Raw genomic sequence first — 19,174 nt, 5'->3', positions numbered from 1 at the left:
TTGAGTGTGTCGCTCACTGTTCAGCCGCAAATATCTCTATTTAAAAAGTGTGGTATACCCCAGTAAACAATAACTGTGGTTTTGCCATCCCACGGTAAAAAATCTCTATTATTCAGCTTTTGGTAGTTTTTTCTGGAAAGAAAAACAGTAGTGTCTCCTGACTGTTGTGACACAAAAATATATCTGTTGAAAATAGTCTTGTGTAGGCCCGACATCCCAGTGTGGTTTCGCAGTTCCACGAGTCAAATCGCTGTACTACCCAGTTTTGGGCCTTTGGTATCTAAAAAAAAAGCAGTTTGAGTGTGTCGCTCACTGTTCAGCCGCAAATATCTCTATTTAAAAAAGTGTGGTATACCCCAGTAAACAATAACTGTGGTTTTGCCATCCCACGGTAAAAAATCTCTATTATTCAGCTTTTGGTAGTTTTTTCCGTAAAGAAAAATAGTAGTGTCTCCTGACTGTTGTGACACAAAAATATATCTGTTGAAAATAGTCTTGTGTAGGCCCGAAATCCCAGTGTGGTTTCGCAGTTCCACGGGTCAAATCGCTGTACTATCCAGTTTTGGGCCTTTGGTATCTAAAAAAAAGCAGTTTGAGTGTGTCGCTCACTGTTCAGCCGCAAATATCTCTATTTAAAAAAGTGTGGTATACCCCAGTAAACAATAACTGTGGTTTTGCCATCCCACGGTAAAAAATCTCTATTATTCAGCTTTTGGTAGTTTTTTCCGTAAAGAAAAACAGTAGTGTCTCCTGACTGTTGTGACACAAAAATATATCTGTTGAAAATAGTCTTGTGTAGGCCCGACATCCCAGTGTGGTTTCGCAGTTCCACGGGTCAAATCGCTGTACTATCCAGTTTTGGGCCTTTGGTATCTAAAAAAAAAGCAGTTTGAGTGTGTCGCTCACTGTTCAGCCCCAAATATCTCTATTTAAAAAAGTGTGGTATACCCCAGTAAACAATAACTGTGGTTTTGCCATCCCATGGTAAAAAATCTCTATTATTCAGCTTTTGGTAGTTTTTTCTGGAAAGAAAAACAGTAGTGTCTCCTGACTGTTGTGACACAAAAATATATCTGTTGAAAATAGTCTTGTGTAGGCCCGACATCCCAGTGTGGTTTCGCAGTTCCACGAGTCAAATCGCTGTACTATCCAGTTTTGGGCCTTTGGTATCTAAAAAAAAAGCAGTTTGAGTGTGTCGCTCACTGTTCAGCCGCAAATATCTCTATTTAAAAAAGTGTGGTATACCCCAGTAAACAATAACTGTGGTTTTGCCATCCCACGGTAAAAAATCTCTATTATTCAGCTTTTGGTAGTTTTTTCTGGAAAGAAAAACAGTAGTGTCTCCTGACTGTTGTGACACAAAAATATATCTGTTGAAAATAGTCTTGTGTAGGCCCGACATCCCAGTGTGGTTTCGCAGTTCCATGGGTCAAATCGCTGTACTATCCAGTTTTGGGCCTTTGGTATCTAAAAAAAAAGCAGTTTGAGTGTGTCGCTCACTGTTCAGCCGCAAATATCTCTATTTAAAAAAGTGTGGTATACCCCAGTAAACAATAACTGTGGTTTTGCCATCCCACGGTAAAAAATCTCTATTATTCAGCTTTTGGTAGTTTTTTCTGGAAAGAAAAACAGTAGTGTCTCCTGACTGTTGTGACACAAAAATATATCTGTTGAAAATAGTCTTGTGTAGGCCCGACATCCCAGTGTGGTTTCGCAGTTCCATGGGTCAAATTGCTGTACTATCCAGTTTTGGGCCTTTGGTATCTAAAAAAAAAGCAGTTTGAGTGTGTCGCTCACTGTTCAGCCGCAAATATCTCTATTTAAAAAAGTGTGGTATACCCCAGTAAACAATAACTGTGGTTTTGCCATCCCACGGTAAAAAATCTCTATTATTCAGCTTTTGGTAGTTTTTTCCGTAAAGAAAAACAGTAGTGTCTCCTGACTGTTGTGACACAAAAATATATCTGTTGAAAATAGTCTTGTGTAGGCCCAACATCCCAGTGTGGTTTCGCAGTTCCACGGGTCAAATCACTGTACTATCCAGTTTTGGGCCTTTGGTATCTAAAAAAAAAGCAGTTTGAGTGTGTTGCTCACTGTTCAGCCGCAAATATCTCTATTTAAAAAAGTGTGGTATACCCCAGTAAACAATAACTGTGGTTTTGCCATCCCACGGTAAAAAATCTCTATTATTCAGCTTTTGGTAGTTTTTTCCGTAAATAAAAACAGTATTGTCTCCTGACTGATGTGACACAAAAATATATCTGTTGAAAATAGTCTTGTGTAGGCCCGACATCCCAGTGTGGTTTCGCAGTTCCACGGGTCAAATCGCTGTACTATCCAGTTTTGGGCCTTTGGTATCTAAAAAAAAAGCAGTTTGAGTGTGTCGCTCACTGTTCAGCCGCAAATATCTCTATTTAAGAAAGTGTGGTTTACCCCAGTAAACAATAACTGTGGTTTTGCCATCCCACGGTAAAAAATCTCTATTATTCAGCTTTTGGTAGTTTTTTCCGTAAAGAAAAACAGTAGTGTCTCCTGACTGTTGTGACACAAAAATATATCTGTTGGAAATAGTCTTGTGTAGGCCCGACATCCCAGTGTGGTTTCGCAGTTCCACGGGTCAAATCGCTGTACTATCCAGTTTTGGGCCTTTGGTATCTAAAAAAAAGCAGTTTGAGTGTGTCGCTCACTGTTCAGCCGCAAATATCTCTATTTAAAAAAGTGTGGTATACCCCAGTAAACAATAACTGTGGTTTTGCCATCCCACGGTAAAAAATCTCTATTATTCAGCTTTTGGTAGTTTTTTCCGTAAAGAAAAACAGTAGTGTCTCCTGACTGTTGTGACACAAAAATATATCTGTTGAAAATAGTCTTGTGTAGGCCCGACATCCCAGTGTGGTTTCGCAGTTCCACGGGTCAAATCGCTGTACTATCCAGTTTTTGGCCTTTGGTATCTAAAAAAAAGCAGTTTGAGTGTGTCGCTCACTGTTCAGCCGCAAATATCTCTATTTAAAAAAGTGTGGTATACCCCAGTAAACAATAACTGTGGTTTTGCCATCCCACGGTAAAAAATCTCTATTATTCAGCTTTTGGTAGTTTTTTCCGTAAAGAAAAACAGTAGTGTCTCCTGACTGTTGTGACACAAAAATATATCTGTTGAAAATAGTCTTGTGTAGGCCCGACATCCCAGTGTGGTTTCGCAGTTCCATGGGTCAAATCGCTGTACTATCCAGTTTTGGGCCTTTGGTATCTAAAAAAAAAGCAGTTTGAGTGTGTCGCTCACTGTTCAGCCGCAAATATCTCTATTTAAATAAGTGGGGTATACCCCAGTAAACAATAACTGTGGTTTTGCCATCCCACGGTAAAAAATCTCTATTATTCAGCTTTTGGTAGTGTTTTCCGTAAAGAAAAGCAGTAGTGTCTCCTGACTGTTGTGACACAAAAATATATCTGTTGAAAATAGTCTTGTGTAGGCCCGACATCCCAGTGTGGTTTCGCAGTTCCACGGGTCAAATCGCTGTACTATCCAGTTTTGGGCCTTTGGTATCTAAAAAAAAGCAGTTTGAGTGTGTCGCTCACTGTTCAGCCGCAAATATCTCTATTTAAAAAAGTGTGGTATACCCCAGTAAACAATAACTGTGGTTTTGCCATCCCACGGTAAAAAATCTCTATTATTCAGCTTTTGGTAGTTTTTTCCGTAAAGAAAAGCAGTAGTGTCTCCTGACTGTTGTGACACAAAAATATATCTGTTGAAAATAGTCTTGTGTAGGCCCGACATCCCAGTGTGGTTTCGCAGTTCCATGGGTCAAATCACTGTACTATCCAGTTTTGGGCCTTTGGTATCTAAAAAAAAGCAGTTTGAGTGTGTCGCTCACTGTTCAGCCGCAAATATCTCTATTTAAAAAAGTGTGGTATACCCCAGTAAACAATAACTGTGGTTTTGCCATCCCACGGTAAAAAATCTCTATTATTCAGCTTTTGGTAGTTTTTTCCGGAAAGAAAAACAGTGTCTCCTGACTGTTGTGACACAAAAATATATCTGTTGAAAATAGTCTTGCGTAGGCCCGACATCCCAGTGTGGTTTCGCAGTTCCACGGGTCAAATCGCTGTACTATCCAGTTTTGGGCCTTTGGTATCTAAAAAAAAAAGCAGTTTGAGTGTGTCGCTCACTGTTCAGCCGCAAATATCTCTATTTAAAAAAGTGTGGTATACCCCAGTAAACAATAACTGTGGTTTTGCCATCCCACGGTAAAAAATCTCTATTATTCAGCTTTTGGTAGTTTTTTCCGTAAAGAAAAATAGTAGTGTCTCCTGACTGTTGTGACACAAAAATATATCTGTTGAAAATAGTCTTGTGTAGGCCCGAAATCCCAGTGTGGTTTCGCAGTTCCACGGGTCAAATCGCTGTACTATCCAGTTTTGGGCCTTTGGTATCTAAAAAAAAGCAGTTTGAGTGTGTCGCTCACTGTTCAGCCGCAAATATCTCTATTTAAAAAAGTGTGGTATACCCCAGTAAACAATAACTGTGGTTTTGCCATCCCACGGTAAAAAATCTCTATTATTCAGCTTTTGGTAGTTTTTTCCGTAAAGAAAAATAGTAGTGTCTCCTGACTGTTGTGACACAAAAATATATCTGTTGAAAATAGTCTTGTGTAGGCCCGACATCCCAGTGTGGTTTCGCATTTCCACGGGTCAAATCGCTGTACTATCCAGTTTTGGGCCTTTGGTATCTAAAAAAAAAGCAGTTTGAGTGTGTCGCTCACTGTTCAGCCCCAAATATCTCTATTTAAAAAAGTGTGGTATACCCCAGTAAACAATAACTGTGGTTTTGCCATCCCATGGTAAAAAATCTCTATTATTCAGCTTTTGGTAGTTTTTTCTGGAAAGAAAAACAGTAGTGTCTCCTGACTGTTGTGACACAAAAATATATCTGTTGAAAATAGTCTTGTGTAGGCCCGACATCCCAGTGTGGTTTCGCAGTTCGACGAGTCAAATCGCTGTACTATCCAGTTTTGGGCCTTTGGTATCTAAAAAAAAAAGCAGTTTGAGTGTGTCGCTCACTGTTCAGCCGCAAATATCTCTATTTAAAAAAGTGTGGTATACCCCAGTAAACAATAACTGTGGTTTTGCCATCCCACGGTAAAAAATCTCTATTATTCAGCTTTTGGTAGTTTTTTCCGTAAAGAAAAACAGTAGTGTCTCCTGACTGTTGTGACACAAAAATATATCTGTTGAAAATAGTCTTGTGTAGGCCCGAAATCCCTGTGTGGTTTCGCAGTTCCACGGGTCAAATCGCTGTACTATCCAGTTTTGGGCCTTTGGTATCTAAAAAAAAAGCAGTTTGAGTGTGTCGGTCACTGTTCAGCCGCAAATATCTCTATTTAAAAAAGTGTGGTATACCCCAGTAAACAATAACTGTGGTTTTGCCATCCCACGGTAAAATATCTCTATTATTCAGCTTTTGGTAGTTTTTTCCGTAAAGAAAAATAGTAGTGTCTCCTGACTGTTGTGACACAAAAATATATCTGTTGAAAATAGTCTTGTGTAGGCCCGAAATCCCTGTGTGGTTTCGCAGTTGCACGGGTCAAATCGCTGTACTATCCAGTTTTGGGCCTTTGGTATCTAAAAAAAAAGCAGTTTGAGTGTGTCGCTCACTGTTCAGCCGCAAATATCTCTATTTAAAAAAGTGTGGTATACCCCAGTAAACAATAACTGTGGTTTTGCCATCCCACGGTAAAAAATCTCTATTATTCAGCTTTTGGTAGTTTTTTCCGGAAAGAAAAACAGTAGTGTCTCCTGACTGTTGTGACACAAAAATATATCTGTTGAAAATAGTCTTGTGTAGGCCTGACATCCCAGTGTGGTTTCGCAGTTCCACGGGTGAAATCGCTGTACTATCCAGTTTTGGGCCTTTGGTATCTAAAAAAAAAGCAGTTTGAGTGTGTCGCTCACTGTTCAGCCGCAAATATCTCTATTTAAAAAAGTGTGGTATACCCCAGTAAACAATAACTGTGGTTTTGCCATCCCACGGTAAAAAATCTCTATTATTCAGCTTTTGGTAGTTTTTTCCGTAAAGAAAAACAGTAGTGTCTCCTGACTGTTGTGACACAAAAATATATCTGTTGAAAATAGTCTTGTGTAGGCCCGACATCCCAGTGTGGTTTCGCAGTTCCACGGGTCAAATCACTGTACTATCCAGTTTTGGGCCTTTGGTATCTAAAAAAAAAGCAGTTTGAGTGTGTCGCTCACTGTTCAGCCGCAAATATCTCTATTTAAAAAAGTGTGGTATACCCAAGTAAACAATAACTGTGGTTTTGCCATCCCACGGTAAAAAATCTCTATTATTCAGCTTTTGGTAGTTTTTTCCGTAAATAAAAACAGTATTGTCTCCTGACTGATGTGACACAAAAATATATCTGTTGAAAATAGTCTTGTGTAGGCCCGACATCCCAGTGTGGTTTCGCAGTTCCACGGGTCAAATCGCTGTACTATCCAGTTTTGGGCCTTTGGTATCTAAAAAAAAAGCAGTTGGAGTGTGTCGCTCACTGTTCAGCCGCAAATATCTCTATTTAAAAAAGTGTGGTTTCCCCAGTAAACAATAACTGTGGTTTTGCCATCCCACGGTAAAAAATCTCTATTATTCAGCTTTTGGTAGTTTTTTCCGTAAAGAAAAACAGTAGTGTCTCCTGACTGTTGTGACACAAAAATATATCTGTTGAAAATAGTCTTGTGTAGGCCCGACATCCCAGTGTGGTTTCGCAGTTCCACGGGTCAAATCGCTGTACTATCCAGTTTTGGGCCTTTGGTATCTAAAAAAAAGCAGTTTGAGTGTGTCGCTCACTGGTCAGCCGCAAATATCTCTATTTAAAAAAGTGTGGTATACCCCAGTAAACAATAACTGTGGTTTTGCCATCCCACGGTAAAAAATCTCTATTATTCAGCTTTTGGTAGTTTTTTCCGTAAAGAAAAACAGTAGTGTCTCCTGACTGTTGTGACACAAAAATATATCTGTTGAAAATAGTCTTGTGTAGGCCCGACATCCCAGTGTGGTTTCGCAGTTCCATGGGTCAAATCGCTGTACTATCCAGTTTTTGGCCTTTGGTATCTAAAAAAAAGCAGTTTGAGTGTGTCGCTCACTGTTCAGCCGCAAATATCTCTATTTAAAAAAGTGTGGTATACCCCAGTAAACAATAACTGTGGTTTTGCCATCCCACGGTAAAAAATCTCTATTATTCAGCTTTTGGTATTTTTTTCCGTAAAGAAAAACAGTAGTGTCTCCTGACTGTTGTGACACAAAAATATATCTGTTGAAAATAGTCTTGTGTAGGCCCGATATCCCAGTGTGGTTTCGCAGTTCCACGGGTCAAATTGCTGTACTATCCAGTTTTGGGCCTTTGGTATCTAAAAAAAAGCAGTTTGAGTGTGTCGCTCACTGTTCAGCCGCAAATATCTCTATTTAAAAAAGTGTGGTATACCCCAGTAAACAATAACTGTGGTTTTGCCATCCCACGGTAAAAAATCTCTATTATTCAGCTTTTGGTAGTTTTTTTCCGTAAAGAAAAACAGTAGTGTCTCCTGACTGTTGTGACACAAAAATATATCTGTTGAAAATAGTCTTGTGTAGGCCCGACATCCCAGTGTGGTTTCGCAGTTCCACGGGTCAAATCGCTGTACTATCCAGTTTTGGGCCTTTGGTATCTAAAAAAAACGCAGTTTGAGTGTGTCGCTCACTGTTCAGCCCCAAATATCTCTATTTAAAAAAGTGTGGTATACCCCAGTAAACAATAACTGTGGTTTCGCCATCCCATGGTAAAAAATCTCTATTGTTCAGCTTTTGGTAGTTTTTTCTGGAAAGAAAAACAGTAGTGTCTCCTGACTGTTGTGACACAAAAATATATCTGTTGAAAATAGTCTTGTGTAGGCCCGACATCCCAGTGTGGTTTCGCAGTTCGACGAGTCAAATCGCTGTACTATCCAGTTTTGGGCCTTTGGTATCTAAAAAAAAAAGCAGTTTGAGTGTGTCGCTCACTGTTCAGCCGCAAATATCTCTATTTAAAAAAGTGTGGTATACCCCAGTAAACAATAACTGTGGTTTTGCCATCCCACGGTAAAAAATCTCTATTATTCAGCTTTTGGTAGTTTTTTCCGTAAAGAAAAACAGTAGTGTCTCCTGACTGTTGTGACACAAAAATATATCTGTTGAAAATAGTCTTGTGTAGGCCCGAAATCCCTGTGTGGTTTCGCAGTTCCACGGGTCAAATCGCTGTACTATCCAGTTTTGGGCCTTTGGTATCTAAAAAAAAAGCAGTTTGAGTGTGTCGCTCACTGTTCAGCCGCAAATATCTCTATTTAAAAAAGTGTGGTATACCCCAGTAAACAATAACTGTGGTTTTGCCATCCCACGGTAAAATATCTCTATTATTCAGCTTTTGGTAGTTTTTTCCGTAAAGAAAAATAGTAGTGTCTCCTGACTGTTGTGACACAAAAATATATCTGTTGAAAATAGTCTTGTGTAGGCCCGAAATCCCTGTGTGGTTTCGCAGTTGCACGGGTCAAATCGCTGTACTATCCAGTTTTGGGCCTTTGGTATCTAAAAAAAAAGCAGTTTGAGTGTGTCGCTCACTGTTCAGCCACAAATATCTCTATTTAAAAAAGTGTGGTATACCCCAGTAAACAATAACTGTGGTTTTGCCATCCCACGGTAAAAAATCTCTATTATTCAGCTTTTGGTAGTTTTTTCCGGAAAGAAAAACAGTAGTGTCTCCTGACTGTTGTGACACAAAAATATATCTGTTGAAAATAGTCTTGTGTAGGCCTGACATCCCAGTGTGGTTTCGCAGTTCCACGGGTGAAATCGCTGTACTATCCAGTTTTGGGCCTTTGGTATCTAAAAAAAAAGCAGTTTGAGTGTGTCGCTCACTGTTCAGCCGCAAATATCTCTATTTAAAAAAGTGTGGTATACCCCAGTAAACAATAACTGTGGTTTTGCCATCCCACGGTAAAAAATCTCTATTATTCAGCTTTTGGTAGTTTTTTCCGTAAAGAAAAACAGTAGTGTCTCCTGACTGTTGTGACACAAAAATATATCTGTTGAAAATAGTCTTGTGTAGGCCCGACATCCCAGTGTGGTTTCGCAGTTCCACGGGTCAAATCACTGTACTATCCAGTTTTGGGCCTTTGGTATCTAAAAAAAAAGCAGTTTGAGTGTGTCGCTCACTGTTCAGCCGCAAATATCTCTATTTAAAAAAGTGTGGTATACCCAAGTAAACAATAACTGTGGTTTTGCCATCCCACGGTAAAAAATCTCTATTATTCAGCTTTTGGTAGTTTTTTCCGTAAATAAAAACAGTATTGTCTCCTGACTGATGTGACACAAAAATATATCTGTTGAAAATAGTCTTGTGTAGGCCCGACATCCCAGTGTGGTTTCGCAGTTCCACGGGTCAAATCGCTGTACTATCCAGTTTTGGACCTTTGGTATCTAAAAAAAAAGCAGTTTGAGTGTGTCGCTCACTGTTCAGCCGCAAATATCTCTATTTAAAAAAGTGTGGTTTACCCCAGTAAACAATAACTGTGGTTTTGCCATCCCACGGTAAAAAATCTCTATTATTCAGCTTTTGGTAGTTTTTTCCGTAAAGAAAAACAGTAGTGTCTCCTGACTGTTGTGACACAAAAATATATCTGTTGAAAATAGTCTTGTGTAGGCCCGACATCCCAGTGTGGTTTCGCAGTTCCACGGGTCAAATCGCTGTACTATCCAGTTTTGGGCCTTTGGTATCTAAAAAAAAGCAGTTTGAGTGTGTCGCTCACTGGTCAGCCGCAAATATCTCTTTTTAAAAAAGTGTGGTATACCCCAGTAAACAATAACTGTGGTTTTGCCATCCCACGGTAAAAAATCTCTATTATTCAGCTTTTGGTAGTTTTTTCCGTAAAGAAAAACAGTAGTGTCTCCTGACTGTTGTGACACAAAAATATATCTGTTGAAAATAGTCTTGTGTAGGCCCGACATCCCAGTGTGGTTTCGCAGTTCCATGGGTCAAATCACTGTACTATCCAGTTTTTGGCCTTTGGTATCTAAAAAAAAGCAGTTTGAGTGTGTCGCTCACTGTTCAGCCGCAAATATCTCTATTTAAAAAAGTGTGGTATACCCCAGTAAACAATAACTGTGGTTTTGCCATCCCACGGTAAAAAATCTCTATTATTCAGCTTTTGGTATTTTTTTCCGTAAAGAAAAACAGTAGTGTCTCCTGACTGTTGTGATACAAAAATATATCTGTTGAAAATAGTCTTGTGTAGGCCCGACATCCCAGTGTGGTTTCGCAGTTCCACGGGTCAAATTGCTGTACTATCCAGTTTTGGGCCTTTGGTATCTAAAAAAAAGCAGTTTGAGTGTGTCGCTCACTGTTCAGCCGCAAATATCTCTATTTAAAAAAGTGTGGTATACCCCAGTAAACAATAACTGTGGTTTTGCCATCCCACGGTAAAAAATCTCTATTATTCAGCTTTTGGTAGTTTTTTTCCGTAAAGAAAAACAGTAGTGTCTCCTGACTGTTGTGACACAAAAATATATCTGTTGAAAATAGTCTTGTGTAGGCCCGACATCCCAGTGTGGTTTCGCAGTTCCACGGGTCAAATCACTGTACTATCCAGTTTTGGGCCTTTGGTATCTAAAAAAAAGCAGTTTGAGTGTGTCGCTCACTGTTCAGAAGCAAATATCTCTATTTAAAAAAGTGTGGTAAACCCCAGTAAACAATAACTGTGGTTTTGCCATCCCACGGTAAAAAATCTCTATTATTCAGCTTTTGGTAGCTTTTTCCGTAAAGAAAAACAGTAGCGTCTCCTGAATGTTGTGACTCAAAAATATATCTGTTGAAAATAGTCTTGTGTAGGCCCGACATCCCAGTGTGGTTTCGCAGTTCCATGGGTCAAATTGCTGTACTATCCAGTTTTGGGCCTTTGGTATCTAAAAAAAAAGCAGTTTGAGTGTGTCGCTCACTGTTCAGCCGCAAATATCTCTATTTAAAAAAGTGTGGTATACCGCAGTAAACAATAACTGTGGTTTTGCCATCCCACGGTAAAAAATCTCTATTATTCAGCTTTTGGTAGTTTTTTCCGTAAAGAAAAACAATAGTGTCTCCTGACTGTTGTGACACAAAAATATATCTGTTGAAAATAGTCTTGTGTAGGCCCGACATCCCAGTGTGGTTTCGCAGTTCCATGGGTCAAATCGCTGTACTATCCAGTTTTGGGCCTTTGGTATCTAAAAAAAAAGCAGTTTGAGTGTGTCGCTCACTGTTCATCCGCAAATATCTCTATTTTAAAAAGTGTTGTATACCCCAGTAAACAATGACTGTGGTTTTGCCATCCCACGGTAAAAAATCTCTATTATTCAGCTTTTGGTAGTTTTTTCCGTAAAGAAAAACAGTAGCGTCTCCTGACTGTTGTGACACAAAAATATATCTGTTGAAAATAGTCTTGTGTAGGCCCGACATCCCAGTGTGGTTTCGCAGTTCCACGGGTCAAATCGCTGTACTATCCATTTTGGGCCTTTGGTATCTAAAAAAAAAAGCAGTTTGAGTGTGTCGCTCACTGTTCAGCCGCAAATATCTCTATTTAAAAAAGTGTGGTATACCCCAGTAAACAATAACTGTGGTTTTGCCATCCCACGGTAAAAAAATCTCTATTATTCAGCTTTTGGTAGTTTTTTCCGTAAAGAAAAACAGTAGTGTCTCCTGACTGTTGTGACACAAAAATATATCTGTTGAAAATAGTCTTGTGTAGGCCCGACATCCCAGTGTGGTTTCGCAGTTCCACGGGTCAAATCACTGTACTATCCAGTTTTGGGTCTTTGGTATCTAAAAAAAAGCAGTTTGAGTGTGTCGCTCACTGTTTAGCCGCAAATATCTCTATTTAAAAAAGTGTGGTATACCCCAGTAAACAATAACTGTGGTTTTGCCATCCCACGGTAAAAAATCTCTATTATTCAGCTTTTGGTAGCTTTTTCCGTAAAGAAAAACAGTAGCGTCTCCTGAATGTTGTGACTCAAAAATATATCTGTTGAAAATAGTCTTGTGTAGGCCCGACATCCCAGTGTGGTTTCGCAGTTCCATGGGTCAAATCGCTGTACTATCCAGTTTTGGGCCTTTGGTATCTAAAAAAAAAGCAGTTTGAGTGTGTCGCTCACTGTTCAGCCGCAAATATCTCTATTTAAAAAAGTGTGGTATACCCCAGTAAACAATAACTGTGGTTTTGCCATCCCACGGTAAAAAATCTCTATTATTCAGCTTTTGGTAGTTTTTTCCGTAAAGAAAAACAGTAGTGTCTCCTGACTGTTGTGACACAAAAATATATCTGTTGAAAATAGTCTTGTGTAGGCCCGACATCCCAGTGTGGTTTCGCAGTTCCACGGGTCAAATGGCTGTACTATCCAGTTTTGGGCCTTTGGTATCTAAAAAAAAGTAGTTTGAGTGTGTCGCTCACTGTTCAGCCGCAAATATCTCTATTTAAAAAAGTGTGGTATACCCCAGTAAACAATAACTGTGGTTTTGCCATCACACGGTAAAAAATCTCTGTTAATCAGCTTTTGGTAGTTTTTTCCGTAAAGAAAAACAGTAGTGTCTCCTGACTTTTGTGACACAAAAATATATCTGTTGAAAATAGTCTTGTGTTGGCCTGACATCCCAGTGTGGTTTCGCAGTTCCATGGGTCAAATCGCTGTACTATCCAGTTTTGGGCCTTTGGTATCTAAAAAAAAAAGCAGTTTGAGTGTGTCGCTCACTGTTCAGCCGCAAATATCTCTATTTTAAAAAGTGTTGTATACCCCAGTAAACAATGACTGTGGTTTTGCCATGCCACGGTAAAAAATCTCTATTATTCAGCTTTTGGTAGTTTTTTCCGTAAAGAAAAACAGTAGCGTCTCCTGACTGTTGTGACACAAAAATATATCTGTTGAAAATAGTCTTGTGTAGGCCCGACATCCCAGTGTGGTTTCGCTGTTCCACGGGTCAAATCGCTGTACTATCCATTTTGGGCCTTTGGTATCTAAAAAAAAAGCAGTTTGAGTGTGTCGCTCACTGTTCAGCCGCAAATATCTCTATTTAAAAAAGTGTGGTATACCCCAGTAAACAATAACTGTGGTTTTGCCATCCCACGGTAAAAAATCTCTATTATTCAGCTTTTGGTAGTTTTTTCCGTAAATAAAAACAGTATTGTCTCCTGACTGATGTGACACAAAAATATATCTGTTGAAAATAGTCTTGTGTAGGCCCGACATCCCAGTGTGGTTTCGCAGTTCCACGGGTCAAATCGCTGTACTATCCAGTTTTGGGCCTTTGGTATCTAAAAAAAAAGCAGTTTGAGTGTCTCGCTCACTGTTCAGCCGCAAATATCTCTATTTAAAAAAGTGTGGTATACCCCAGTAAACAATAACTGTGGTTTTGCCATCCCACGGTAAAAAATCTCTATTATTCAGCTTTTGGTAGTTTTTTCCGTAAAGAAAAACAGTAGTGTCTCCTGACTGTTATGACACAAAAATATATCTGTTGAAAATAGTCTTGTGTAGGCCCGACATCCCAGTGTGGTTTCGCAGTTCCACGGGTCAAATCGCTGTACTATCCAGTTTTGGGCCTTTGGTATCTAAAAAAAAAGCAGTTTGAGTGTGTCGCTCACTGTTCAGCCGCAAATATCTCTATTTAAAAAAGTGCGGTATACCCCAGTAAACAATAACTGTGGTTTTGCCATCCCACGGTAAAAAATCTCTATTATTCAGCTTTTGGTAGTTTTTTCCGTAAAGAAAAACAGTAGTGTCTCCTGACTGTTGTGACACAAAAATATATCTGTTGAAAATAGTCTTGTGTAGGCCCGACATCCCAGTGTGGTTTCGCAGTTCCACGGGTCAAATTGCTGTACTATCCAGTTTTGGGCCTTTGGTATCTAAAAAAAAGCAGTTTGAGTGTGTCGCTCACTGTTCAGCCGCAAATATCTCTATTTAAAAAAGTGTGGTATACCCCAGTAAACAATAACTGTGGTTTTGCCATCCCATGGTTAAAAATCTCTATTATTCAGCTTTTGGTAGTTTTTTCCGTAAAGAAAAACAGTAGTGTCTCCTGACTGTTGTGACACAAAAATATATCTGTTGAAAATAGTCTTGTGTAGGCCCGACATCCCAGTGTGGTTTTGCAGTTCCACGGGTCAAATCGCTGTACTATCCAGTTTTGGGCCTTTGGTATCTAAAAAAAAAGCAGTTTGAGCGTGTCGCTCACTGTTCAGCCGCAAATATCTCTATTTAAAACAGTGTGGTATACCCCAGTAAACAATAACTGTGGTTTTGCCATCCCACGGTAAAAAATCTCTATTATTCAGCTTTTGGTAGTTTTTTCCGTAAAGAAAAACAGTAGTGTCTCCTGACTGTTGTGACACAAAAATATATCTGTTGAAAATAGTCTTGTGTAGGCCTGACATCCCAGTGTGGTTTCGCAGTTCCACGGGTCAAATCGCTGTACTATCCAGTTTTGGGCCTTTGGTATCTAAAAAAAAAGCAGTTTGAGTGTGTCGCTCACTGTTCAGCTGCAAATATCTCTGTTTAAAAAAGTGTGGTATACCCCAGTAAACAATAACTGTGGTTTTGCCATCCCACGGTAAAAAATCTCTATTATTCAGCTTTTGGTGGTTTTTTCCATAAAGAAAAACAGTAGTGTCTCCTGACTGTTGTGACACAAAAATATATCTGTTGAAAATAGTCTTGTGTAGGCCCGACATCCCAGTGTGGTTTCGCAGTTCCACGGGTCAAATCGCTGTACTATCCAGTTTTGGGCCTTTGGTATCTAAAAAAAAGCAGTTTGAGTGTGTCGCTCACTGTTCAGCCGCAAATATCTCTATTTAAAAAAGTGTGGTATACCCCAGTAAACAATAACTGTGGTTTTGCCATCCCATGGTTAAAAATCTCTATTATTCAGCTTTTGGTAGTTTTTTCCGTAAAGAAAAACAGTAGTGTCTCCTGACTGTTGTGACACAAAAATATATCTGTTGAAAATAGTCTTGTGTAGGCCCGACATCCCAGTGTGGTTTTGCAGTTCCACGGGTCAAATCGCTGTACTATCCAGTTTTGGGCCTTTGGTATCTAAAAAAAAAGCAGTTTGAGCGTGTCGCTCACTGTTCAGCCGCAAATATCTCTATTTAAAACAGTGTGGTATACCCCAGTAAACAATAACTGTGGTTTTGCCATCCCACGGTAAAAAATCTCTATTATTCAGCTTTTGGTAGTTTTTTCCGTAAAGAAAAACAGTAGTGTCTCCTGACTGTTGTGACACAAAAGTATATCTGTTGAAAATAGTATTGTGTGGGCCCGACATCCCAGTGTGGTTTCGCAGTTCCATGGGTCAAATCGCTGTACTATCCAGTTTTGGGCCTTTGGTATCTAAAAAAAAAGCAGTTTGAGTGTGTCGCTCACTGTTCAGCCGCAAATATCTCTATTTAAAAAAGTGTGGTATACCCCAGTAAACAATAACTGTGGTTTTGCCATCCCACGGTAAAAAATCTCTGTTATTCAGCTTTTGGTAGTTTTTTCCGTAAAGAAAAACAGTAGTGTCTCCTGACTGTTGTGGCACAAAAATATATCTGTTGAAAATAGTCTTGTGTAGGTCTGACATTCCAGTGTGGTTTCGCAGTTCCATGGGTCAAATCGCTGTACTATCCAGTTTTGGGCCTTTGGTATCTAAAAAAAAAGCAGTTTGAGTGTATCGCTCACTGTTCAGCCGCAAATATCTCTATTTAAAAAAGTGTGGTATACCCCAGTAAACAATAACTGTGGTTTTGCCATCCCACGGTAAAAAATCTCTATTATTCAGCTTTTGGTAGTTTTTTCCGTAAAGAAAAACAGTAGTGTCTCCTGACTGTTGTGACACAAAAATATATCTGTTGAAAATAGTCTTGTGTAGGCCTGACATCCCAGTGTGGTTTCGCAGTTCCACGGGTCAAATCGCTGTACTATCCAGTTTTGGGCCTTTGGTATCTAAAAAAAAAGCAGTTTGAGTGTGTCGCTCACTGTTCAGCCGCAAATATCTCTATTTTAAAAAGTGTGGTATACCCCAGTAAACAATAACTGTGGTTTTGCCATCCCACGGTAAAAAATCTCTATTATTCAGCTTTTGGTAGTTTTTTCCGTAAAGAAAACAGTAGTGTCTCCTGACTGTTGTGACACAAAAATATATCTGTTGAAAATAGTCTTGTGTAGGCCCGACATCCCAGTGTGGTTTCGCAGTTCCACGGGTCAAATTGCTGTACTATCCATTTTAGGCCTTTGGTATCTAAAAAAAAGCAGTTTGAGTGTGTCGCTCACTGTTCAGCCGCAAATATCTCTATTTAAAAAAGTGTGGTATACCCCAGTAAACAATAACTGTGGTTTTGCCATCCCACGGTAAAAAATCTCTATTATTCAGCTTTTGGTAGTGTTTTCCGTAAAGAAAAACAGTAGTGTCTCCTGACTGTTGTGACACAAAAATATATCTGTTGAAAATAGTCTTGTGTTGGCCTGACATCCCAGTGTGGTTTCGCAGTTCCATGGGTCAAATCGCTGTACTATCCAGTTTTGGGCCTTTGGTATCTAAAAAAAAAAGCAGTTTGAGTGTGTCGCTCACTGTTCAGCCGCAAATATCTCTATTTAAAAAAGTGTTGTATACCCCAGTAAACAATAACTGTGGTTTTGCCATCCCACGGTAAAAAATCTCTATTATTCAGCTTTTGGTAGTTTTTTCCGTAAAGAAAAACAGTAGTGTCTCCTGACTGTTGTGACACAAAAATATATCTGTTGAAAATAGTCTTGTGTAGGCCCGACATCCCAGTGTGGTTTCGTAGTTCCACGGGTCAAATTGCTGTACTATCCATTTTGGGCCTTTGGTATCTAAAAAAAAAGCAGTTTGAGTGTGTCGCTCACTGTTCAGCCGCAAATATCTCTATTTAAAAAAGTGTGGTATACCCCAGTAAACAATAACTGTGGTTTTGCCATCCCACGGTAAAAAAATCTCTATTATTCAGCTTTTGGTAGTTTTTTCCGTAAAGAAAAACAGTAGTGTCTCCTGACTGTTGTGACACAAAAATATATCTGTTGAAAATAGTCTTGTGTAGGCCTGACATCCCAGTGTGGTTTCGCAGTTCCACGGGTCAAATCGCTGTACTATCCAGTTTTGGGCCTTTGGTATCTAAAAAAAAAGCAGTTTGAGTGTGTCGCTCACTGTTCAGCCGCAAATATCTCTATTTAAAAAAGTGTGGTATACCCCAGTAAACAATAACTGTGGTTTTGCCATCCCACGGTAAAAAATCTCTATTATTCAGCTTTTAGTAGTTTTTTCCGTAAAGAAAAACAGTAGTGTCTCCTGACTGTTGTGACACAAAAATATATCTGTTGAAAATAGTCTTGTGTAGGCCCGACATCCCAGTGTGGTTTCGCAGTTCCCTGGGTCAAATCGCTGTACTATCCAGTTTTGGGCTTTGGTATCTAAAAAAAAAAGCAGTTTGAGTGTGTCGCTCACTGTTCAGCCGCAAATATCTCTATTTTAAAAAGTGTGGTATACTCCAGTAAACAATAACTGTGGTTTTGCCATCCCACGGTAAAAAATCTCTATTATTCAGCTTTTGGTAGTTTTTTCCGTAAAGAAAACAGTAGTGTCTCCTGACTGTTGTGACACAAAAATATATCTGTTGAAAATAGTCTTGTGTAGGCCCGACATCCCAGTGTGGTTTCGCAGTTCCACGGGTCAAATTGCTGTACTATCCATTTTAGGCCTTTGGTATCTAAAAAAAAGCAGTTTGAGTGTGTCGCTCACTGTTCAGCCGCAAATATCTCTATTTAAAAAAGTGTGGTATACCCCAGTATACAATAACTGTGGTTTTGCCATCCCACGGTAAAAAATCTCTATTATTCAGCTTTTGGTAGTGTTTTCCGTAAAGAAAAACAGTAGTGTCTCCTGACTGTTGTGACACAAAAATATATCTGTTGAAAATAGTCTTGTGTTGGCCTGACATCCCAGTGTGGTTTCGCAGTTCCATGGGTCAAATCGCTGTACTATCCAGTTTTGGGCCTTTGGTATCTAAAAAAAAAAGCAGTTTGAGTGTGTCGCTCACTGTTCAGCCGCAAATATCTCTATTTTAAAAAGTGTTGTATACCCCAGTAAACAATAACTGTGGTTTTGCCATCCCACGGTAAAAAATCTCTATTATTCAGCTTTTGGTAGTTTTTTCCGTAAAGAAAAACAGTAGTGTCTCCTGACTGTTGTGACACAAAAATATATCTGTTGAAAATAGTCTTGTGTAGGCCCGACATCCCAGTGTGGTTTCGTAGTTCCACGGGTCAAATTGCTGTACTATCCATTTTGGGCCTTTGGTATCTAAAAAAAAAGCAGTTTGAGTGTGTCGCTCACTGTTCAGCCGCAAATATCTCTATTTAAAAAAGTGTGGTATACCCCAGTAAACAATAACTGTGGTTTTGCCATCCCACGGTAAAAAAATCTCTATTATTCAGCTTTTGGTAGTTTTTTCCGTAAAGAAAAACAGTAGTGTCTCCTGACTGTTGTGACACAAAAATATATCTGTTGAAAATAGTCTTGTGTAGGCCCGACATCCCAGTGTGGTTTCGCAGTTGCACGGGTCAAATCGCTGTACTATCCAGTTTTGGGCCTTTGGTATCTAAAAAAAAGCAGTTTGAGTGTATCGCTCACTGTTCAGCCGCAAATATCTCTATTTAAAAAAGTGTGGTATACCCCAGTAAACAATAACTGTGGTTTTGCCATCCCACGGTAAAAAATCTCTATTATTCAGCTTTTGGTAGATTTTTCCGTAAAGAAAAACAGTAGTGTCTCCTGACTGTTGTGACACAAAAATATATCTGTTGAAAATAGTCTTGTGTAGGCCTGACATCCCAGTGTGGTTTCGCAGTTCCACGGGTCAAATCGCTGTACTATCCAGTTTTGGGCCTTTGGTATCTAAAAAAAAAGCAGTTTGAGTGTGTCGCTCACTGTTCAGCCGCAAATATCTCTATTTAAAAAAGTGTGGTATACCCCAGTAAACAATAACTGTGGTTTTGCCATCCCACGGTAAAAAATCTCTATTATTCAGCTTTTAGTAGTTTTTTCCGTAAAGAAAAACAGTAGTGTCTCCTGACTGTTGTGACACAAAAATATATCTG

The sequence above is a fragment of the Phyllobates terribilis genome, unplaced genomic scaffold (genome assembly GCF_046119375.1).
Source record: "Phyllobates terribilis strain yellow unplaced genomic scaffold, ASM4611937v1 Scaffold_2__4_contigs__length_985480577, whole genome shotgun sequence".
Lineage (NCBI taxonomy): Eukaryota > Metazoa > Chordata > Amphibia > Anura > Dendrobatidae > Phyllobates > Phyllobates terribilis.
The sequence above is the reverse complement of the archived record's forward strand: the minus strand, read 5'-3'. Positions refer to the sequence as shown.